The 25,051-nt window shown below is 37.0% G+C and overlaps 1 protein-coding gene across 11 annotated transcripts in view; it reads right to left on the reverse strand.

Annotated features, from left to right (window-relative positions):
- CHRM3 (cholinergic receptor muscarinic 3) overlaps nt 1–25,051 on the reverse strand; it is a 247,411-nt gene that overhangs the window by 159,065 nt on the left and 63,295 nt on the right. Inside the window, exon 3 of one of the 11 annotated variants that reach the window (XM_087967493.1) lies at nt 23,654–23,759. The exons of 9 other annotated variants lie outside the window; for them this stretch is intronic. The gene's annotated coding sequence lies outside the window, so the exon portion shown is untranslated. Of the gene's footprint in view, nt 1–23,653; nt 24,670–25,051 lie in introns of all 11 variants that reach the window. One more of the 11 variants, XM_087967497.1, reaches the window with a different exon arrangement.

Here is a 25,051-nt window from a genome sequence, read left to right on the forward strand (position 1 = left end):
TTTGCAAATCCCAATATTTGTAAGAACTACAGTCAATTAGTACACACCAATACATGCATTTGATTTGAGCCTTCAAATCAGTCTTGACTTTTAATGGGCACAAGGCCAAGGCTATGCAGACAACATTTTCAGAAGTCTTGCCACCATCTTCTCCCCAGGACAGAGAAGGTACAACTGGCCCAGCTGCCTTCCATGCCTCGGGCAGGATTAGAACTCATTGACTTCTTTCTAGCAATGCACTCCAAAACAATTTCTGCATAATTGAGCTATGTGATCATTACCATAAGAAGATTTTAAGTAGCACAGTAAAGTCCATCAATTAGAATATAGCACAAAGCTGCAATCAGCTAACTACGAAACTGCCAGCCCAAATCTTGTTACCCATTCTGTGTTCTTAGAATTGCACAACTGACCATTGGATATTTCTTAGAAGTTTCTATCATTTCCTGCTATCTCTTTTCATCAACTGAGATTCTCTAGGAGTTTACTATTTTACATGAAGCCAAGAAAGATCATTTCTCCAGGGCCACATATACAAGCTATTGGATACTAATATCAGATCCTCCTAGCAACCAGCAGGACTAGAAATGAATAGGCAAGGAATAATTCTCTTTGCATGCAGAGTAATAAGATTAAGAAAAAGTTTGAAGTGAGAACCCAAGAATTCTGGTAAGTAAATATGATTTCAAATATAGGATTTATATCTACAGAATCTAAAGCTGATAAATTCTTCCTTCCCCCTGCCATTGCCACCTACTTTTGACATAAAGGGGGAAGATGCCAATTTCTTCTCTGCACAACTCTTCTTTACTTTCCCCAGCCATGTTGTTAGTGTTAGAATTGTCTCTTGTGATTTGCCCATCTTTTCTTACTGGGACTTCTATTTGTCTTTATCCATTATGAGGATCTATGATCAAAAACATTGGTGATACCTTAAGATTTATATTCTTCTGAAATGGCAGGACTGGATAAGAGTGACAAGATAAGACACTCATTTTCTTGCATGAATTAATTTGATACAAGCAGACAATATGCCAAATTGTTTCCTTTCAAAATTATAATTATGGTTTATTAATTGCTGCAATAGCATGTTATTATTTCAGCATACCAGGACTATGAGAGGGTGTAACTTATTTATTTTTACTGATTGCAGAGGTCAGTGTTTATTATCCTGCCCAATTCTTCCTTTGATTTCATTTCTCTTAAACTTCAACATAGTTTACAAAGTTTAAACATAAGAGAGATACAAGCTGGAGACTTCCAGATAGTTTGGATTATTCTATTAGTTTATGGGTACTTCATCACTGGAGATTTTAAAGAAGAGATTGGCAGCCATTTGTCTGGAGTGCTATGAAGTTTCCTGCTTGAGAAGGGGTCGGACTAGAAGACATTCAAGGTCCTTCCAACTCTGTTATTCTGTGATTCTGAGTTGAAAGCAGTTTACTTCTTTTCAGGAGAGACTAGAAGCTATTTGTAAGATACAAGCATTTGGTTCAGTTGTCTAAGGAGTCAGGTAAATTATCCAAAGCTTATCTAGGAGAAATGCCTATTTTATTGCTTTTCACATCTCCACTGATCTTGTTGACTTCAGACAGTAGTATTCAATCTCTACAAACATAAAGGGAAGGAAATGCAAGGGATTGAAAAATGATTTTCATGATCCCTAAATGAATCCACTACACAATAATCAGCAGAACCTTGCAGTCATTCCATCACATGCCATTTTGCATTTGCATTTGACCAATTAACACATGAATTAGCACATTAACAAAGCTGAACACATATCTAAAGGGAACTATAGGATGTTCAACTTTATAATCAAATATTTCAGATTAAAAATTATCTATAGGAAATGCAAAGTAAATGGAAGATTGAAAATTCACACTGAACTTTGGTTTGGCAGTATTTTCATTTTGTGGTGAGAGATGTTCAATGTGTAAGATGAATTTTCAATTATTTATACAGGCCAACCTCAACTATTTAGTTCAGTTTGTGTACATGTTATTAGTTGTTATTCTTAGCATCTGTTTATTGCAAGAGTACATGTTTTGCACTGCAGTCACCTAGTTCTACAGCAAGGCTGTCAAATTCCCGGGCTGCAGGCCAGATGTGTCACATGCTGGCCATGCCCAGACCTGGTTTAGCGCAGGGGGAAAAAGTTCCAATATATCACATGATGCTGCTGTGATGATGTGAGTTTGACACCTCTGTTCTAGACCAACTCTTATCATGCATGCTGCAGTGAGAGGTTTTAATTTTCAGCTTATGGTGCGAGAAACAGATACTGATTGTGGCCAAGAGGGAGTGACCGACCCACGATCACTCAGCTGGCATCTATGCTTAAAGAAGAATTAAAACTTGTATCTTGACCACCATACCACTTTGGTTCTTATGTCAATAAGCACACAAATTTATAATAAAATTTTTGACAGGTATATCACATAGTTATCCTTATCATGTCATTATGTAACTCTATTCTTTCTTATCATATCAAATTCCGTCCTTTTTAAATACTTGATTTGTGGCTAGAGCAGTTGTTAGATTCTCAGAAAAGAAGAGAAAATAGTGATTGCCAAAGTATCATTTCTTTTCTCCCTTTTAAACGTTAGGATGAAAACAAGCATCTGGAAGAATAACACTCTGGATGCCTCCACCATGACTGTCATTTCCATAAGGCCAGATTCCAGAAGAATTGTGCAAAATGATGACAGTGGAAGTGACTACCCATGGCTTTAGTCTGCAGAAGCACAGTTCTTCTGCCAAAAGTGTTAAAAGCAAACAGGGAGCAAGACATTGCACCAATTATCACTGGTTCCTACCTACCTGATAAAAAAGTGATGTGCAAAAGGGAACAAGTTGGTGTAATAAAGAAGAAGAAGGGATCCATGCATTTTCTCCCACCTTCTTCTTACTGTGTGAACAATAGAAATAAAACAAAGCAGTTCTTCTTTGCTAAACATTTTACATAACTTGTCAGACATGCTAAAGCTAGTATCCTTAACAAGTTCTGTACATTCTTTGGGAAACAGCCATATACAGAAAGAGGCTGTGCTTGTTGCCTTCTTATATTCCACAGGGTAACAGGGACTTTGTTAATCTATTTCTAGTATTCTGGAACAGAAAGCCATTGCTTCATTTTTATAAAAGAGACTCTGCAATTCCCAGTGCACTGATCTACTTCCATCTCACCACCACCACAATATTCACTTATATATTTCTTTTCAAGTCCTAGAGACTTTGCTTAGAGGACTGTACTTCCTTTCAAGATTCCATGAGAGAAATCCCTATTTCACATAATGTGATTAGCACGCATTGGATTGCATTGCTTAAGGTGTTTTTGATTGGTTTTCCTTTAAAGTGTAGCTATCACATTTTATCCAAGCACACGGATAGTTGTTGCATTTTGGGATTGGAATTTTAAAGGAAGAATGTTATTTTTTTTCTCATTATGTAAAAAGATTACTGTCATACTAAAAACCTTCAAAGACTATTGTGCATGCGCCTTCATTCTGCATTTGAAATGAAGAGCTCTAAGCATGCATAGGATACTTTCTGTCAAATGCAGAGCTGCATACTGTCAGCATTTTTTTTTCTTTCAGCAAAACAGCATTTTCAAGCTGGGTTTTGGTATTATAATTATATAGTTGCCTCAGTGTGGATTCTGCACTATGCAGAATATGTTGGAGATCTGTACAGAAGAATCCCTACCCTCCAGCATCCAAACATTCTCCAGTCAGAGAGCCCATTCTTGACTTAAAAGAAAATAAATGTGTCCAGAGCATTGATATCACCAAATATAGTGTTAGTATTTGTTTAATCCATTGTTGAGTGCAACGATGGGTTTCAGGTTATAAAAAGCATTAATCTAGACAAGATGTTTTTGGTTAGTGGGGAGTGAAAATATATTTTATTTTGAACAGAGCTATGCTCACCTTAATTTGGAGGATTTGGATCCAGCACTTGTCCAAACACAATTCAAATGGTAATTTACCTACACATTCATTCATATATATCTATATACATTCCTCAAGTGAGGAAATACATGTAGTATCACAAATCTTTGAGAAAACTACTGTATTGTAGTAGGGCAGGGGTGTCAAACTTGTAATGACACGTTGTCATCACATGACATATCACAACTTTTTCCCCTTTGCTAAAATGGAGGTGGGCATGGCCAGTGCGTGATGCATTTGGCCCGCGGGCCATGGGTTTGACACTCCTGTAGTAGGGTGTATAAGGGACCACTTCTGAATAGGACTAAAGTCCCTTAGTGGCATATGACATGGAAACCTAATATTCTGGAGCCCATTTGGCATCACATTGCTTTAGTTTTCCTTTATCTGCATTGTTCTCCATTTCCACAAACCGCTTATTCGCTTCCGTCCCAGCTTTCTAAGCTTACCCTGAAGACAGGGTAACAGTTTGTTAACAGTTCTTTAAGTGCACATCTTTATGAGACAGTCTTCCTCTCGTTCACAGCATATAGCTCATTTATCTGAACTAATGAGGATGTTTTCCTTCTTCCTTTAACTCATTTAGTTTCCTTTAATAATGGTGGGCATTTGCATGACAACATCACTGTTTTGCAGTTGATACTGCTGCACTAAATCACAACTAACAATACTAATTGAGTTAGCAGAACACACTGAGCAATCTATCTCAGCTTAGCTTTATATGTCACAGCTTTATTACTGATTATGATATGCCGAAAAGCCTTTCTTTGCCAAAAGTATCCATTGCAAATATTGTTTTGCTGAAATACAATCTTTTGCGAAGGTTAAAGGATTCAGTTCTCTAACCTACTTCTCATGCTTTCTAAAAGATTTTGCAAACCATTGTAGTAACACCAAAGCTGGTAGCGATTGCAACAGTACTTAGACTTACTGTATATACCACTTCATACTGCTTTACAGCTTTCTCTAAGCAGTTTAAAGCTTCATACTGCTTTACAGCTTTCTCTAAGCAACATATTGCCCACAATAATCTGGGTCCTCATTTTACTGGCCTTGGAAGAGTGGAAGGCTGAGTCAATCCTGAGGTAGTCAGGATCGAACTCCTGGCAGTGGGCAGAGTCTAATCATTGCATCACCTTATTAGCTCCAGATGCTGAAATAGCATCAGGCAGAAAGATGGTAGCAGGCCACAAACGAAGCAGGAGGAAGTTAAGATTTGCTTATACAAGTGGAAAACTTAAAATAGAGGACAAAAGATGGGGAAGGGGAACATCTACTTCCCATGGACTGTATGATAAATAGAGATGGGAGAAAGGAAAGGAAAAAGGAAGAATAATGGAGGAAAATTCCTGGCCTTGCAGAATGAACTAACTCACGATTTCCATTTTTATTCACCACCCTTCCTGTTATATTCTGGGCATGGGTGCAAGTAATTGAGACGAGTCAGTGACTTAGTGAACTTCAACTCTTTATTAAAGATCAGAAATAGAGAGCAAAAACCATGGGGCAGCAGTAGCCCTTTTATAGAGCTAGCTACTGACCTGTTAACCAATGACCTGTGTCCAAATGCTTAACTTTTGCCCAATGAGAGATGTTAAACTAATAGCCAATCAGGTTGCTCCGTGAGGACCAATCCCAGTTCGCTATTCAAGGGCCAATCCAAGTGCAGGATTTCAAGCCTGCTTAACATAATGTTAGTAAGTTTTATTAAATGATTTTTGTTAGTTCATAACACTTCCTGTACCCAAACCTGCCTCTAAGATAAAACAGAGTACCAATGGCTTTACCATAGATGGTGAGAAGTAAGAACAATTAATCAGTGGAACAGCTTGCCTCCCAGTGTTGTAGGTGCTGGAAATCTTCAAGAAAAGATTGGACAGCAATAAGTTCTCCTGCCTTTGGCAGTGTGTGTGGGGTGGGTGGGTGGGTGGGTGGGGGCTAGAAGACCTCCAAGATTCCTTTTGGCCCTTTAATTTTTATGAAATTAGTAATAGTTTATAGTAGTTTAAAAACAAGATTTTAGGTTTTTCTTTCCTTTGTTGCCCTCTTTCCTGCCTCCTTCCCCCTTTGTTTCCTTTTCTCTGATTCTACAGATGGAGATATAGCATTTTGTAACCACCTGCTAAAAGAAGGAACAACGCCTGGCAATTTTTGAGCTTCAAGAAAACAAAATGAAAAGTTAAATGTGCTTTGAGTAATAAGTCTTATACAAACAGCTTACTCAAATAATGTTAAGAGGTGTGATCAGGATTTGTATGAGGTAGGGCCCTACTAGTAACAAAAGGGTGTCTGTGAGTGAAAAGCAATCTGAGAGGTAGTCTCCAATCAGTAAATAGAAGATTATTGGTCTCTCAGTGGTAGCAATAATACCTTAGTGCAGGCATGTCCAAAGTCCAGCCTGGGGGCCAATTGCGGCCCATTTTCAAATTTTGAGCGGTCCTTAGCCTCTTCTCCCTGCTGGCTGAGCCTGTCACTCATCCCTGCCAGCCGCTGTTTTTCCTTTCATTTCAGGCTGAATGATCGGCCCACACACACTTCCACCTCACCAAATCTGGCCCTCCTTGCAAAAAGTTTGGACGCCCCTGCCTTAGCATGAGCAACATGTAGTCTCCATGAAGTAGAGAACAGCTGTAGAGAGTTTAAAGGATGACCTTGACACAGAGAGAGGAAAGATCAATTACCAGTGCACAAAATGACTCAGACACCCACCCCCAAAAAGGTAAAAGAGGAGAGGAAGCACGTCCAGTCTTGCGAAATTTTGTTACTGTAGACATTCTAATAAAAATAGTTTTAGGCATTTTTCTTGACCTGCAGGCATCTGTTTACGTATCTCTTTTTTGGCCATTCTATGTTGTAGAAAGAATGTGTCAAGATTGAACTGCTTTGCTTCTTTCAAACCTATTGCGTTTCAACTTGCCAATAAACTGGGGGAGGGAAATGGAATGTGGAGAATATATGCAGAGATCATGAGTGCTGCAGGTGCTTGGGAAAGAGATGGATCATCCTCATAACAAAAGACTGTCTCATAATTGGACAGTGTGGTCATCCAGGGGTGGAGAGAAGGAGAAAGGATTGTTTAATTGGGCAAGCATCTCATGGGAAACCAGAGCTGGTTATATTTCTTCAGCACCAACATGGTGTATCCAATAAAGTTTTACTTTTGGGAATTCAAGGTTGTTTCCTTATTTTGGGTTCGTTAACTGGACAGTTGACAGAGCAGACTGCTTAGCAAAATTGCAGGCATTTGTGTCCCTCCCATTCGAACATTGTTCCCAACATCAGTGAGCAGAGTTGCCAATAAAGCTGCAACCTTGACGTAGATGTGAATAGAAACAGGAGGAGATGTGTCTTTAGGAGCTCTGCAGACATCAGCAAACTGTGTAAAGCAGCCAAACAAAAGATGATTTTCCTTCAGAAGGAGAGGGTGGTCCAAAAGGGAAGAAAAGAAGTATATCAGCCCAATATAGAAAAGATGCTAGAACTCTATATGTTGGTCATTTACAGAAAGAAGAATCCCTAAGAGAGGTGACTTAAGAGAGAGCAGGGAAAGAAATGTTGATGAATACTAATAATAGTACAGAGCATAATATTGTATATAGGTTGTGGTAATATATTTTATTAATCATTTTATCATTTTCTGTAAGGCCTTTGAATACTAGCAGTAAGTCTAGGGAGATGTGGGCATTCTTGGTGGGGGTAGGAGTACCTTTGCTCATGAGTGTCTCATCCTGTTTGATTCTGCAAGTTTAGAAGGAATAGGAAAATAGGTAAAAGTTCAAGGTACACAGTTGTGCTTTCTCATGGGACTTTCCAAACTTTCCCATGAGACTTTCCGTGGCTGTATGATCTCATCCTAGCAAGGTAACATCTGGGACTTTCCAAGATTGTGTGTTCTCATGCTGGTGAAGTAATCTCCTGTTGAGGTCATTGTTTTCTGAATATGCATACTGTATATTTGCTTGTGTTTTTTCTCAATAAATACTGCTACCTGAGTTCACTCAGGGCTGGCATTTTCTCAGAGATATTTCCCTGTGTCTCATTTCAAATGTCAGTCCACCATATAGGTAATTGTAATAGTTAAGCTCCAAAGAGCCACATATCATTAAAGAAAACAGGAAGAGACTATGTTTGCTAAATTTTAAATGTATCACGTTGGATCCAGAAATAGATTGGCTCTTTTTTCAAATATAAATGAAACCATAAACAAGCACAATTGGGTTGAACTAACAGAGTCTTTTGGGGTGTTTCCTTTGATATTTATTCACTAGGTTTATATGTCATTCTGATCGACAAGAGACTCACACAGCTCACATAGCTCCTCTCGTAATCAAATACAAAATCACAATAACATTCACCACAATAATAATTCAAGCTGAAGAAACAAAGCCTTAACAGAGGGAAATTCCTTGGTCAACAAACATTCCCCAATAGAGGGAACCATCCCATCTTTCAGGTCATAGGGGCTGAAATAGCTAGGTCTTAACAATCCTTATAAAACATTAAACTAATATCTGGGGGCATAGTATTTCAGAAAAAGGAGGCAGCAATAGAAGTGGGCAGCCTTGAAATATCCATAAACGACATTCTATAACAGTAAGGGACTAGAAGAAGCCCACATTCTTAGATCTTAGTAGCCAGGCAGAGGCCACAGGGAGAAGGCAATTCCAAAGATACCCAAATCCCAAGCCATTAAAAAAAAATTAAAGATGGCAACCAGCAGTTAAATTGTATCTAGAAACCGAGTCTTGGGTTAATGGGTTATAAAAGTGAACCAATTAGCATGTGTAGTTACTTGAGGTTCTGCATTTTTGTCCAATAGCAGCATCTAAAGGCTTTTCAAAGAATCCCAATGGGTGCATGAGTGATCATGAGCAAGGGCTCCAGATCCAGAAAACACTGAAACTGGCACATGAATTACAACTGAGCAAAAGCCTTCCTAGCCGCAAGTGTCATCTTGGCTTTGAGCAGGAGCTGTAAGTTCACAGAGATACTCAAATAACCAAACAGCTCTGTGTGAGAAAGATTCTCCCCATCTGTTCCCCAGTGGTGGAATAAACCTGGAATCAGAAAGCTTCCAAACTCAAACACAGTTTGTCTTGCTGGGTTTAAGCCTGAGTTCATTTGTTCATTCAGACTCTAACAACTTTGAAGCACCAGAACAGACTTACCACTTTCTCAATGACTTTCCCAAGAAAGGGAAGATAAAGACTGGTTAATAGTTATTTAAAGATCTTATAGTAAAGTAAGCATCCTATGCAGAGGTGGTATTCAGCAGATTCTGACCAGTTCTGGAGAACCAGTAGCAGAAATTTTGAGTAGTCCAGAGAACTGGCAAATGTCACCTCTTACTGGAGATTTTACAGTATCCTTCCCCTGCCACGCCCACCAAGCCATGCCCACAGAACCGGTAGTAAAAAAATTTGAATCCCACCACTGGTCCTATGGAACATTTTGATACTAATCCAAAGATCATGGAAACAGACAGTCAAACCTGTACATTCATTTTTACATGAGATCAAAGATATGTGTTAATATTACACAGGAGTCAAGATGGCTGAAACACAAATTACTAAATCATCCTCTGCATAAAGATATTTTTTTCCTTTTAAACAGGCAAGAAAGACTTTCAATACTTGGTCCAAAACACCTAAGGGTTAAACTACATCTTACCATATGTATATTGCCATGTAGTTTTCCTGCACTGAGTTCTGACCAGTATATCCACTACAAACACTCGGCAGGTATTTTTACATTTGTGTGTGTGTATATTTTTACAATAGGCTATGGTTTGATTTGTGGCCCATATGTATTGACTGAAGATAAGTGAAACTTTTTTTTGTGGATATCTATGGAGATTATTAGTCATCCAGGTCATGGTTGTCCCAAATGTGTTTTTCAAGAGGCAACTGGACTTTCTTGTTTTCTTTGAAGATGTTTCACTTCTCATCCAAGTCTTCAGCTCTGAAGATGAGCTGATGAAACATCTTCAAAGAAAAACCAGAAATTCCAGCTGCCTCTTGAAAAAGTACCTGTGGAACATTTTTTGTGGATATTCATGTTTCTGCAACAGAACATTTTATCCATGCAATAAATGATTCAAATATTGCTCTAACAATATCGTAGGTTTTTATTAAATCATTCCTGGATTCCAACATTTGCATTATAGAAATGAGTTTTTTACATTTCCAAACATGCTACCAGGGTATAAAATTATCTTCCCCTAATTACTAGCGCCATCTACTGGAATTACTTTTTCACCTTCAAGTCCTTTTTTCCAGTCCACATTCTGAAACGTTACAGAACATAAATTGCTATTTCTCCCCATGTTACAGTTTTTCTCAAGTTTCTGCTTCAGCAATTTGTAAAGAGCAAACTGGTATTTTTAAAAGGCCAATTCTCTGATGCCTTCATTATGATCAGTTTCACTTTTGTAAGAAGAAAATCACTGAAAACTAAGTAGGTAAAGTTCTCTCAAATATATACTGCTTTTTTATCACAATGAATCTATTTGTTATTCTGTCACATTATCCCTGCATGTTTATTCTTCTTTATTTTTGTTTTGAAACATGTGGATTAATTGGCATCTAGAACAAAGGCTACAGCCATAATGTTTAAAATAACAATTATAGAAACACATATACTTTCTATAACATACATTTACCATTTATTGTTGGTGTACATTGGAGCATCAGTATATTCCCACACTTGAATAGCCACATGGGATTATGAATAGCATGGGCATCTTGGATTCTAACACCTCTTTAAGTCTGAAAACATTTTATTACAAAGGATTCAGAAATAATCAATGATCCAGCTGACTATGTGCAAAACCTCTGGTGTTAACCTCCTGTAGATGTCATTGATTAACACTGTTCCAGTAGGTTTTTCAAGCTTAGGAACAATTATAGAAGAAAACTGGAGCTATCCCACTCAATACGCAGCACACAGCAATTCAAAAACATTACTGTTCTCTAATAAAGGAGATAATAGAAGCAAAGAAATAAATAAGTCAAGTCAGAAAACTAAAGATCTGAAACAGATTATTTTTTAAAAAAATGAGCTACTCAAAAGTTACTCTCAAAACATAATATTGGCAATAAATAATAATCGCATCAGTGCAAATAGTTTATACCATCCGTATTTCAATGTTTTTCTCTAAACATTTTTTTTATTTTTTCTAAAAAGAAGCAAAGCAAACCAGTTTCAGTTCATCTATACCTTCTGTTTGGTTAAATGGCCTGTTTCTCTCCATTAATATTCACCCAGACTTTTCAGCAAGGTTTTATCTTTTGAATCATGAATTTCCACTTAGGTGTAGTTATTCTTTATATATGGTGTGACTCCATCTCTCCTTTTGTTGGGTCTGTTCCTTTTGAACAAATTGCTTCCTTCCAGTATTGTGTTCCAATCATGATATCCAATCTACCAAGTTTTAGTTATGCCTACAATATCATATTTGCCTTCCTATACTCTAAGTTCAAGTCCTGGCTGTTTGCTCCAGTACTTTGTGCATTGCTGAATAGGCATCTGAGTCTATTAGTACACCTTTAAGTTTATGGCAGCAAGATAATTTTATGCACAAAAATGGAAGGATGCTTCAACCTCCACAATGGATGAATGGTTGCAAAAGCTGATGGAGTTAGCAGAGATGGCTAAATTGGCTGCTTTGATAAAAGGAGAAAAAAAAACACAGTTACTTTTATTTCTACTTGGAAACCGCTTCTGGACTTTGTGCTTGAGATGGAGAAAAAAAATGAAACTTTGGTTTTGGTTTTATTGACTGGATAGATCTGTTGTTATAGAAATGGTTTATACTACTATGTAAAAGTAAAAAGTTGAGGTTTGATCTTTTTCTACTTTACCAAAGGGAATCAGAAGCCAGTGCCTTTTCTTTCTTTTCCCCTTCTTTTCTACACTTTTACTTTTTCCCTCCCCTGTTGTTCCTATTATTTGCTTTTGTATTTTATATTATAAACTAATAAAAAGGATAAAACTAAGCATTTTTAAAATAAATAAATAAAAAGGATTCCCTTAAGTTTCAGTGTTGCATGTCCCAGTGCATTTTTAACCAACCTTTTTACTACTGCATTCCTTATTGTAAGATTTATTGCCTTTGGCATGATTTTGTGAATGTTTTTAATTTAATTTAAAGCGCTTCAAATGACCTTAGCAAGTTGTCTTCCAAAGGCAGTCTTTCGAGTATTGGTGATTTGGTAAAAGCCCTTTCTATAGGAAATGAAGGATATAGTTCAGGAATCCAAGGTTTTCTCAGTGACATCATCCTTTGAGACAGCAATTCACCGCCAGAATCTTTCTTGGGTCATTACCATCAGTTGGAAGCAGTTTCTTATTTCCTTTATTTTCATATGTGTAGAGTATATGCTACAACTCTAAAAGTACTGCATGTTTCTACAAGCCCAGCAGGACTTTTGATTTCTCTTTCAAACTGCTTTTAAAATTGATTCCTTTACAGAATCACCTGAACATGTGTCATAGCATGTTCTTGAAGAAAAATCTATTAAAAATATTAAAACTGAATGGGAATTGTTGATTTCAGGAGTATTCCATTGCATTTTCAACCCAATCATAAATTTGCATGACACAAGAATCCCATTTTTTTTTACAAATCAGCATTACTTCATAAAATTTGGAGCTTGCCAGCACACATGGAGGTTTTTATAGCAGAATGCTGGCAAGCATGAGATATTTGAAGCATTTCATTGGGTTTACTACCATTTTCTATATGTTAAGCAGTGCTGCAACTGTAGTGAAAAGGAATATGTATCATAATGAGCCATGGTGGTGCAGTGGTTAAAGTACAGTACTGCAGACTAATTCTGCTGACTGCCAGCTGCCTGCAATTTGGCAGTTCAAATCTCACCAGGCTCAAGGTTGATTCAGCCTTCCATCCTTCCAAGGTGGGTAAAATGAGAATCCAGATTGTTGGGTGCAATATGCTGACTCTGTAAACCGCTTAGAGAGGGCTGAAAAGCACCCTGAAACAATATGTAAGTAAGTCTAAGTGCTATTGCTATTTCTCTATTCCATACCAACATGATGGACCAAGATTCTCTGCCAACCCAACATTAGTTGCTGTTTTTTTTTAAAATGGTTATTTAAGCACTGAAGATAAAGATTATCATAAACAAAATAAAGAGAAACATAGCTTCCAATTATATAAACATGGCTAATATATTAAAGGCATTAGACCTACCCCAGTACTATCTCTTCTTATAACTGTAGAACACCTCCCATTTTTGTGTGTTTCATGTGAAATAATTCAGCCAAAATAAAATATTTTGTAATGGCTTAAAAGAAAAGCAAAAACAAACTTAAAAGAGATATTTCTAAATGGTCCAATTTCAGGCTGCATGCCCTTTCTTTCCTGTAGAAAGTTATATGGTCATCAGCTCTATTAATGTGATACTAGAAGATACACATTAATTCATTTGCTAAAAATGACATCACATCTTAGGACAAAAATAATAATAAAATGAAATGCACCGATTTCTTCTCTGAATATCAGAAATACTATTTAAATACTATTTAAACAGATTTGTTTAAACAGACTAATTTTCAAAATGCAATTATTATAATGTCTTGAATAAACCTGCTAAATTGTTGGAGAGGAGAACTGATTAAGACCTTGCCTTGATGGGCATGTTGTGCCACCAGAGATCATTCTTCCCTCCCTTATTGCCCCAAGCAAAACCAGTTAGAGCTTTTTAAGGGGAAATGTTCAGCTAATTATATCAGATCTGTTTGTTGTCAAAGTGTTTTTGAACTAAACCATGACTATCTTTTGTTTACTCTTGGTGCTTCCCATTTTAACATATGGTTTCAACTATCTATCTTGTTTGCAGACTGCCTAACCTTTTAAACAATGTCATACATTCTCTTTCTAATTATCAGAAGTATCTCCTGAAGAGCAGGTGTTGTTTGCTTCTTATGGCATTTGATTCACTAATTACAGCTTTAACATAGTAACTCTTAACAATCTGACCTTTTTAAATAAAAAAAGTTTCTAAAACTATGAAAATATTGCATATAAATCAATATATCTACTAATTTGCCTCTGTCTTCTAGCAGCTGAGTGAAGTTTTTAAGAAGTAGGCAGTATTTTCCAAAATCCAGTAGCATCTAAATTGAACAAATAAACAAATAATTTCCTTTAAAAATGAGGCTATAGAGGACAAGTGATTATGTTGACAATTGAGTTATTATACCTAAAGTCTTTCATGAGAAAGGAGGAGCTTTTTCCACATTAACCTGAACACAATGTAGAAATTTATTTGTTTATTCAGTTTTGATACTGCCCATAAGGTGACTCTGGGCAACTGACAAAACAGTAAAAAAATAAATATAAAATAGTTAAAATTACTTTGTGTGTTAAAAGATGATGAGAGAAACTTTGTTTGTTTTCTTGCTTGTTTTGATTGGCTGAATGTAGAGTCAAAAAGCAATAGAAATCATATTGGACAGAGACAAATCAAGGGACAGAGACAAATTCCTAAAGAAAGTAAGTTGCAGATACATAAAATGTGCTTAGCATTCAGATAAATAATTATACCTGTTGCCTTTTCCAACTCTCTTCTTTTCAATCTTTTGCATGTGCCAATAATTTTGATCCTACTAGCACTATAGAAAAACTGGGCTGAATCCAAATTTCTATAAATGATAACACTAAGGACGCTTTCTTTTTTTTAGATCCTAGAAACCATTCTTTATTTTCCCCGAGGGCTGGAAAGATTTGAACAGTTACTATTCAATATCAGTTGTGATACAATCATTGTTTCAATGAATAATAGAAATTTTCTGAAATATCTGAAAAATCTGGGGTGGGGGGAATCTGAAAAACCTCTAAAGCAGCGTTTGCCAACTAGTGGGCCACAGCCCAAATGTCACCCCCAGAGCACCTCCCAAAGCAATTAATCCAGGCTGCATGGGAACACAAGGTTGCGCCGCCCACATGGCTCACAGGAACCCTCCCCGCCCACTCACTCCTTACCTGGCAAACTTGCCTGCTAAGTTGCTATTTTTCCCGACCATCAGCTGTTCTTCTCAGTGGTGGGATTCAAAAAATTTTACTACTGGTTTTGTGGGCCTGACTTGGTGGACATGGCAGGGAAGGATACTGTAAAATCTCCAGTCAGAGGTGCAATTTGCCGGTTTTCCAAACTACTCAAAATTTCCACTACCGGTTATCCAGAACTGGTCAGAACCTGCTGAATACCACCTCTGATTCTGCTGTGCTGGGAGATTTAGATTAACTAGAAAGCAGGAAATTGTTGCATTTCTTGCTTTCTAGCTAATCTTTAAATCTTCAGCTCTGCTTTTAAGCAGAGCCGAACCTTCCTTAGGACTGAAACTTCTATTATTCAGTGCAGACTCACTGCAAGCAAATTTTATGTGACAGACCCAGGTAGCTGATGGCAGATAGATAGATCTCTGAATGATTCTGTGAGCAACTCAATCTGCCTGCCTGCTTTGCCTGATTTTGGGTAAAAGTTGCTCTTTTTTTAAATAAAAAAATTCAATATTTACATAAATGGTTATAATATTTACATACAAGCCATGCCCAGCCAGTCACATGACCACCAAGCCACACCCACAAATTAGGCCACACCCACAGAACAGGTTAAGAATCCCACCCCTGACTCTGTGTGTTTGTGTGTGTGTGTGTGTGTGTGTGTGTGTGAGTGAGTGAGTGAGAGAGAGAGAGAGAGAGAGGGGTTAGATCAGATCTCTCTCTCTCTCTCTCTCTCCCACCAATGTCAGCAAGCCACCATCAGTCAAAACGCATATTAGTGGTTCCCAGGATTTAAAATTATGGGTTTGGTGGTCCTTGAGGTCCAAAAGGTTGGCGACCCCTGCTCTAAAGGACTCTTTCTCAGTGAGGTACATGCAGAATCTATTCTACAATGGAAGCAAAGACTATATAGAGGCTCTAAAAGCGGGGTTATCAAACAGAGGGGAGCACTCACCAAAAAAGTCCATTAAGAAATTCCAAGGAGGAAGGAAGGAAGGAAGGAAGGAAGGAAGGAAGGAAGGAAGGAAGGAAGGAAGGAAGGAAATTGTTGACTTAAAACACACCATCAATACCTTAGGGGAGAAAAACTTCTCACTTCAGGACACTGCTACAGGGCATTGCATACCAAAACAACTAGACACAAAGACAGTTTTTTTCCATCCATGCCATCACCCTGCTAAACACCTAATTCCCATAGCACTGTTTTATGTCTAAGGATAGCTATCCTTGTAGAAGGACTGTATTGCTGTTATCTTTCTCATCTTCATATATTCCTCATCTTCTCATTTTTCCTATTACCTACTCCTGTTGGTATGATTTATCTCTTGTTGTTTGAATCTTATGATTTATGATCTATAACTTACTACTTTGTTGTTTGTATGTACACTGAGCTTATGCCACTATAGACAAATTCCTTTTATGTGCAATCACACTTGGCCATTAAACACACACACACACACACGTATTCCTACCTATTTAGAGCTAGAGAGAGATCAGAGCTGCAGCAATATGAATTGCCACCTTCTCTTTTATTGTCTCAGTAACTGAAACAGAAATTCTGATTCATATCCCATAGCCTGACTTCTTCCTCTTCAAAGTGGAGTAGGGAGAGAAGAGACCCTGAATCAAATTATACCTCACATCTTTTCAGTTCTTTTTCTTCTTCTTTAGATTTAATGGACATTCAGCCTTAATAGATTCCCATTTGCCCAAATAGTCCATTACATCAAGATTTTACTATAATAATAAGCAACAATATGATAAAGTAATAAATTAGATGTTTATATTGTAGGCAAATTGTGATGCAGCAATTCTTCCACTAGCTTGTTTAAACCAGAAATTACATTCTACACAGAATTATGAATTAGGATAATAACACTGTCTTCAGTGTGATTTGTTCCAATCAATTATGAGGACTTATTTGACTTAATTATTATCTTTACCAAGTCATTGCCATATTTAGTTGTATTTGTGTTTTAAAAATATTTTTTAAAAAGCTTTAAACAAGCTGAAAGTTTTTCCAAGACCCGCCTTTTTATATTTAAGGAAATTTTTTTAGCTATTCAATGTCCTGAGGCATATGGTTTTTGACTTGTTGATAAAGCCTACAGTATATTCAGTATGCAAGAGCACATTCAAACAGGCACAGCACGTTTGCTGATAAGGAGAAGAGGAAAAGGGAAGAAGGAGGAGGAGGTAGTGGCTCTGGAGGTGCCTGTTAATGCAATCAAATAAGAAAAACATCAGGTTATAGAATGGCACTGAATTTATCAGACACACAAAGGATCATATGGCAAAATCAACAGGGGCCAATATTATTGCACAACTGTCACTGTGTTGATTAATCCACTTAAGTCATCTGCAATGCTAACATATAGAGCCTCTGGCGGATCAGACACAAAAGTCTTTTTCTTGCAGCATCCAATTTCTCATAGTAACTAGCAGGTGACTCATCGACGCTCATAAGCAAGGAGGAGGCCATGTTTCTCTCCCCACCCCCACTCCGGTTTTTGGCTCCCTATCTATTATGCAGATTCAGACTGCTTCTGCAGAGTCAAAAAGCTATCGAAGGTGCTACTGCTATTAAAAGTAGTATAATTTGATAAAGGGGTTTCTTTTTCCGCTAACAAAAATGTAGCTAGTTCTTTATTTTCAAAATAATTTATTCTGAATGTTGTTACAGTATACACAGATTGTAATGTGGCCTATCTCTTTCATATTTCACCTTCAGCTTCTCAGAAAGTTCTTGTTAGATACTGGGCTGCTGGTATGCTCTTCTTGATGATACAGTAGTTCAATCTATCATGACATTTTTATGGATAGTGGAATAATTCTGGGGAAGCAAAATTTCATGGAGCAAAATCTGTAAAAAAAAAATATGTAGCTACTATTCCAATAAAAAGCATCTCACTAAAACCCATTTTATAATCTATTTTTAGGGGACAGGGCTAGATGAAGACGTTTTTATTTACTGAAGTATATCAACTTGTATACTTTTTAGACTGCAATGACATTTTCATCACTTGCTTTTTATCACAACCAGACATGTTATTGTTTTATTCTACTGGTGTTATTTAATGTGTCATGTATCACTTTTAATTTATATATTTGAATATCACCCTGACATCCACATGGAGAGAAGTAAGCATGTGGGGTACCACAAGGCTCCATCTTAGGCCTGGTACTCTTCAATATCTTTACAAATGACTTAGATGAGGAAATAGAAGGGGAACTTATCAAATGTTCAGATGATATTAAGTTGGCAGGAATAGCCAACACCCCAGAAGACAAACTCAAGATCCAAAAAGATCTTGAAAACCTTGAACAATGGGACGTATCCAACAAAATGAATTTTACTGTGGAGAAAAGCAAAGCTTTACATTTAGGCAGGAAAAACTAAAGGTATAAGTACAGATTAGGTGAGACCTGGCTCAAAAAGTGTAACTGTGAGAGGGACCTTGGAGTCCTAGTGGATGATCACTTGAATATCAGCCAGCAATGTGCAGCCGCCACTAAAAAAGCTAATAAAATTCTAAGTTGTATAAACAGAGGCATAGAATCATGTGAAGTATTAGTACCACTTTACAAAACCCTAGCAAGATGACACCAGGGACACTGCAACCAATTTTGATCGCCATACTACAAAAAAAGATGTTGAGACTTTGGAAAAACTTCAGAGAACATCAACTAAGATGATCAAAGTCCTGGAGACTAAGCAGCTAAGAAACTAAGCAGAGACTAAGAAGAACGGCTGCAGGTTTTGGATCTGGTTAGTCTAAAAAAAAGAATTAGGGGTGACATGATAGCAGCATTCCAGTATTTGAGGGACTGCCACAAAGAAGAGGGGGTCAAATTATTATCCAAAGCACCAGAGAGCAGGACAGAAAATAATGGTTGGAAACAAATCAAAGAGAGAAGCAACCTGTAATTAAGGAGAGACTTCCTAACAATGAGGACAATTAACCAGTGGAACAGCTTGCCTCCAGAAATCAGGGGCATTACATCACTATAGGTTTTTAAGAAGAGACTTGACAGTCACTTGTCTGAGATGGTATAGGTACTCCTGCTTGAACAAGGTGCTGGACTAGAAGACCTCCAAAGCCCCTTCCAGCTCTATTCTGTTCTATTTTATTCCATTCTATTCTAAGACTGAAAGTAACTAATTAATGGAACTAAAAGCAATGAAAGGCCAAGGATTTGGCTCTGTGAATCATCTATCTATGTATCTATGTATCTATGTATCTATCTATCTATCTATCTATCTATCTATCTATCTATCTATCTATCTATCTATCCATCCATCTATCTATCTATCATCTACCTACCTACCTATCTAGTATGATGGCTTCTGTTTTGATGAACTATATCTTTTTACTGAAAAAGAAGACTCCCACATTCCTAATTCCCAGGCAGGAGTGTTTAGGGTTGAAGAGGACCTCAGCAAGGGGGCAAATATTTATTGAGTATTCAGTATTTCTCTCAGCGGGTTGCTAATGTCCCTTCTTGTTTCTCTTGTCCCCACTACTGATGTACTCTCTTCCCAGAAAGAAACAACTCATATTCATCCTTATTCTCATCATTATAAATCTTAATACTTTTGGAACATTTTGGATGTGCTGTAATTGCATCAACTGGAACACTTTGGATGTGCTATAATTGCATCAATTGCATAGATTTACCCAGGTTGCCCTTGTGCTCTATGGGGCCATCAAGTTCCCCGACAGCAAGTTGTTTGTCTTTCAGATTATTTGGATATCAGCTTTTCATTTGTTAAACCAAAAGGGCCTGTAAAGTTCTCCAACCCAAAACGTCTACACACAAAACATCCTTGCACTTCAGAAAGGAAGATGCTAGCTGTGAATTCAGTTTCCACAGCAGTGCATTGAATCTCTTAGGAGGTTTGTATCTGTGAATCAGGATTGTCTTAAGATAATGACACCACAGGTCTATAACAGTTCAACTGCTCCTAGCATTATCCTTGTTCGCAGGTATTTTCCTATACTAGAGAAAAAGTAGAGAAACTCAGCACTATTGTATGAGAAATAGCTAATATAGACCTACAGTTTTTGCTTATGGCAACTTTAAACAACAATATGAGTTCTAAAACATTAAGTAAATATTTACATTACAATACATAACATCCATTAAATTTATCATGTTATGAATAAGAGAATACAAAGATACTAGGAGGGCATTGCAGAAAGGAGTCTCTTTTCCAAGCTTGAACAGTTTTTTTAATCCAGAAAAGCAATTCCAATATCTGAAACACTTTCTCTCCACCAGCTTCCAAGGTAACTTCCCCCCACCCGCCTGCCCGCCACCCTGAAATCAGAATAGGAGGCATGGGCATGAGATCCAAAGTCCACCTAATTCCCTAACTTCCCATAAATCAAGATGTAATCCATGCCAGTCCTGATGCTGACTGGCTCATATTCACTTATGATTGAACTCAATAGAAAAGAACATGTTTATTTGTAAAGTGGCCGGATTGTGGAAAGTAAAATAGATGAAGTCTTGCTTCAAATTGAGTTCAAGCTTGATAAATTTATGGATGCAGTCAGGTAGCTATATTTATTTATCCACTGCAATTTTAATTTCACTACTATATTCCTGGTGGTTTACAACTTTATAAAACAATGACTAAGAAAAAAGAATAAGACAAATAATGTGTGTATGTGTGTGTGTGTGTGTGTGTGTATTTATACATACATATATATACATATACACATCCTGATTAGCCGGAACTCAGCCATTAAAATCCTAGAGAGGCAATCTGTATTAAGCTTATGCCAAGCAGTGGTTCCACAACAAAGGAGCACTGATTCCAGGGTCTCCTTACATCATCCTGCTAACATAACACACACAATCAGGTTCAAGTAGATAGTAGATACAGGCATCCTATATGATGCACCAAATCATATAGGGCTTTACAGATTACAATCTGCATTATGATTTGTATCTACAATTCTACTGGCAGCCAATGCAAAACCCGTAACACTCTTCTAATGTGCAAATAGAAGCTTTCACTGCCAACACGTAGATTGTTGCATTTTTTTGGCATAATACAAAAGTAATTTGTCATCCTCAGGGTTTGTCTTCAATTACCCAATATAACCTACAGCTCTAAAATTCTACAGAAGTCTGCCTAACCTCAAACCCCAAAGGAAGTTGATGAGTTGCTGGCCAGAGTGGGTATTTAGCAGGTTCTGACCAGTTCTGGAAAACCGGTAGCAGAAATTTTGAGTAGTTTGGAGAACCAGTGGTTACTTTCTCTCTGGAGTAGGGTGGGAATGGAGATTTTGCAGTATCCTTTCCCTGGAGTAGGGTGGGAATGGAGATTTTGCAGTATCCTTTCCCTGGAGTGAGGTGGGAATGGAGATTTTACAGTATCCTTCCCCTGGAATGAGGTGGGAATGGAGATTTTGCAGTATCCTTCCCTGCCACACCCACAGAACCGGTAGTAAAAAAATTTGAATTCCACCACTATTGCTGGCACATGCCACCTGTTTTGAAAATCAAAACAGCAAATTCTGCCCCCATTTCATTTCTACCTTGGCATCTAATTGCATATCATTCTGTCAACAAGCAACATATAATTATTTAACTGTTACAACAAGCAATATTTTTGTTATAATTATTTAACTTTTTAATATATTTTTTTTTTAAATTCATTTTTCCCATCCAAACTTACAAGTGTATATTTTAAAAATCTAAAAATAGCAGCATGAATTTAAAAACAATCAAAGCAAACTATCAGGAAATCAAGTTAATTAATGGTAGAACCAAGAGCTTCTTAGAAAAATAAATGTTTTCACATCGTGGCAGAACATACCTCAAGGGGAGATTACCTAACTGTTTGAAGGCAAGGAGTTCCACACGCTATCCATTCCCCAAATCTATCATGCATGGTAATGGGTCTAAAGATTGTGGCTCACACAAAATAAACCAACTGAATCAGCATTGTCAGTTTTCAAATAGTGAGAAAAATGTTTCATTGTTTGTTTTAAAACATGTTCTATTTTTGCATGGTATATGCAGGAAATTTCAGAATCACACTATAAACATCTAAACAAAGAAGCAAAATCTCTGCAGCATTTGTCCAGAATGGAATGTACTAATAAGCCTAACAAGTTAGTAAAAAACAAAAATATATCAACTCTTTCTTCACAAAGAACCTGGAACCCATGAAATAAGGCTAGATATGGTAGAATAATACGACAGAAATTTCCTTGTTTTCCTTGCTTGAAGAGAAATTCTCGGTTGGCTCCATAATTAGCATTTATTTGTATTTTTTATTCAGTTATTATATAATTGATCGGGCAAATTAGTTCTAAAAATCTTATGTCACGCACATGTTCAGAAGCAATTGAAGAAAAGAGGATTTAAGCCAAGTAGTTGCATAAGAAAAACATTTTGTTCCTGGCATAGTATTTAATAATAAACGCCAGGATAACTTCATTCGTGATGATAAAACGACAGCAATTATGAACTACCGTATCCTTCCTATAAAGTACTGGTAACCTCAACAACCCTCACACAATTGCAATTGTGAACAGACTTGTGCTATCTCATTTTATTTCTAAATAATTATCTTTAATGAATGCAGAAAAGAATCCATTACTATCAAAATCGCTTAATACACTACCATTGATATTTATGTTTATAAATGCAAAAACCCGAGCAATAAATCATTTTATTTTATTTCATTTACAAAAGTAATGAAAAGGCATTACGGGTAACAATATGTTTTGACAAATACCTACCACCTTTACTACTTTCATTTTAATGTTTACTCAATTACTATATTCCTAAAAACATGATAATTAATATTTACGGTATTCTAACTATACCATTTCAGATCAAACTGTACTTGATCTTAGCCAAAATGCCAAGAAGAGACTAAATTGAGAATATGTGAAATATCAGCATAATCCACTGCATAGCAAAGGAAACCAACAAGAAATTCTGCTTCTTAACCAGGTTAAAAATTTAAAACAGCATAAACTGCAATCACAAAATTTGGCAGAAAAGTTGCTTATCTGTATAGGGAAGAGGAAAAACATGGAAATGCATTCTGCCAGATTATCATCACAAAAATGTTTAGGAATTACATAGCTACCAATCAACCTGAATTAGATCTGTCTATGGAATCATTAATGCTTGAACCTACATCATAGAAATATAAATTAAGATAGTGTCATATTTGTCATAGTAACTCAAACTACTTCTAACACAACCAATTTTATATCAAGTTCTCTCAATATCAACTGGCTTGAAATCTTCAGTATCAGCAAGTCTACTATTATTACTTTGGACAGAAAATTAGATAAAGTTACAGAGAAGGTCTCATCAGCTCACAATCCAGCTTGTAATCAAAAACAATGAACTTTTTGAAATGACATAAAAACTAGAATTTTGTAATTGATATCTTCCAAAAAAAAATTAACATTTTCTGTTGGGTGAGCTAATGCTCACTAACAACGTCTGGCTAAAAGGGGGAGAAAATAAGGCCATCAGTTTCAGTAGGGTTAAAATATTGGACAGAAGTTGAAATGTTGTATAGATTGCAATAGCACTTATCTACTGCTTCACAGTGCTTTACAGCCTTCTCATCAGCTGTTTACAGAGACAACATATTGCCCCCAATGATCTAGGTCCTTATTTTACCGACCTTGGAAGGATGGAAGGCTGAGTCAACGTTGAGTCCTGTCAGGATCGAACTGCTGGCAGTCAGCAGAATTAGCTGAGGTGATGGATCTCTTAGTGTCCCAAGACTTCTAATGTCATAGCCAAATTATATCATTTGTGTTAATGTATCCCACATTGTCTTTAATCCACTTTTATCCCTTTAAAAATACAGGTAGATTGTGAAATTGTGAGTTCAATAATGCTATATTCAATAATGCTAGTTGTAAATTAATATCGAGTTGCATTTAAAGCAACCCAAAAATCCATTTATTGCAATATTCACCATTGAGGTTAGCACATGTGTAATTGCAGCTGGGGTTTCAGATGCTGCTAATCTTTGTGTGTGAAAAATTGAGAAAAGAAAGATTCTGTCTGACGACAACACTTTTAAAAAGATATTATGTAACTGAATAAAGATAGACAAATAATTTATTGATTAGATAGATTTCCTTAAAAATGGCACACAGTGGATGGTGACTCCTTGCTGTGACTTCTGATAAACTAGAGACACCTCTACCTAATCTGGGCCAAGCATACATTTGTTTTTCTTTATCTAGTCCATGACCAGTATTGAACACTGTGCTTGTACACTTTCCCTGGATTTCAAGCCTTGAATGATTCAGCACAGGTTCAGAGAAACTGTGTGGATGATCCCAAATTTACACTAAAAGACTGTATACCAATTTCCCACTGCCAATCTTTAGTATTCCTGCTGTTGAAAAGTTGAATAAATAAATTTATATTTAAAAAAATCCACCATTATCTTGCTAAAAAAAACAAAAAATAAAAACAGCCACTCACACCATACCCTCATGCCCTGAACTCTGCCTGGAGAAAGAACCAGATCTTCAAAAGGCTGATAAAATCAGGGCCATCCATATCTCTGGAGAGAGGTTGTTCTATGAATCAGGCACCATGACAGAGAAGACATGGTCCTTTGAGACCACCACTTGACATTGCCTCACTGAGGGGACCAGGAGTAAGACTTCTCTGCAAAGCCTAGTGGGAAGAGCAGAAATCATTGGGGAGTAGCTGTCACTCCAAAAACCATACCCCATTCTTTGGGACTTTAAAGATGACAGCCAGCATGTTAAATGGCTGTCTACTGGGAGCCACTGCAACTTGTATAGTAGTGGTATTAGTCCATCCAACACTGCACATGCCATTACATTCTGGGCCAAATGAAGCCTCTGAATGAACCAGCTGGGAAATGTTTAAAACGTTTCCCCAAGTTACTACTGTCAGACTATCCCCACAGTCACATGATCCCATTTTAGGATTGCATTTGGCTTGCATTTATGACCATTTACAACATCACACTATCACATGATCATATTTTGTGAGGTTGTTTTTTTTTGCAATTTTCTGCCAAAGAACACCC

Source organism: Notechis scutatus, chromosome 1 (assembly GCF_049901735.1).
Source record: "Notechis scutatus isolate UNSWTSFEM ecotype Mainland chromosome 1, rNotScu1.2, whole genome shotgun sequence".
Classification (NCBI taxonomy): domain Eukaryota; kingdom Metazoa; phylum Chordata; class Lepidosauria; order Squamata; family Elapidae; genus Notechis; species Notechis scutatus.